At 50.6% G+C, this 555-nt stretch overlaps 1 protein-coding gene across 3 annotated transcripts in view; it reads left to right on the forward strand.

The window, feature by feature from the left end:
* cnot3a (CCR4-NOT transcription complex, subunit 3a) overlaps positions 1-555 on the forward strand; it is a 15,455-nt gene that overhangs the window by 10,273 nt on the left and 4,627 nt on the right. The gene's annotated exons all lie outside the window — the stretch shown is intronic.

A 555-nucleotide genomic window follows, 5' to 3' on the forward strand; every position in this document is an offset into this window, starting at 1 on the left:
CAGCTTAATCAGCTCCATCACCTTACCCCCGAGCTCGCCGTCGCCCTCCTTTTCGGACAGCACGCCCGGCGGAGGGAGCCTCCTCAACGGGCCCCACTCCTACACGCAGGCCTCCGAGGGCCTCAAGGTGAGCTCCGCTAACTGACTCGACATCATCTTACGTGCCACGGGGACAGACTGCAACCTGCCGCGCCTCTTTCAAATCCGCCGCGCACGTCAGAGGAGGAAAGTGTCTCCCAACAGTCACGGTTGCGCGGACTCGAGCAGAGACTTGCTAGCGCTCGAAAGAAGCGAAGGAAAATGTGGTGTTTCAGCAGCTGCTAAAGGCATGACTCAAGTTCATCAAAATGGTGCTGAGAGAAAGGAAAGCAAAGCGTTCTAAAATGTTCAGGGCAACTGTGTTGTATTTCAAAGGTGAAATACAACTGAACTGTACTTCACAAATGTACTGTACATGCTTTAAAAAAAAATCCCTGCTCTGTGTCAAGAAGTCTGCTTGTTGTTTTTTTTTTTTTTTTTTACCTTTAAGATAGCCCCCTCTTGTTTTCTCTCCCG

Source organism: Hippocampus comes, unplaced genomic scaffold (assembly GCF_001891065.2).
Source record: "Hippocampus comes isolate QL1 unplaced genomic scaffold, H_comes_QL1_v1.1 scaffold67, whole genome shotgun sequence".
In the NCBI taxonomy this organism is placed as follows: Eukaryota; Metazoa; Chordata; class Actinopteri; order Syngnathiformes; family Syngnathidae; genus Hippocampus; species Hippocampus comes.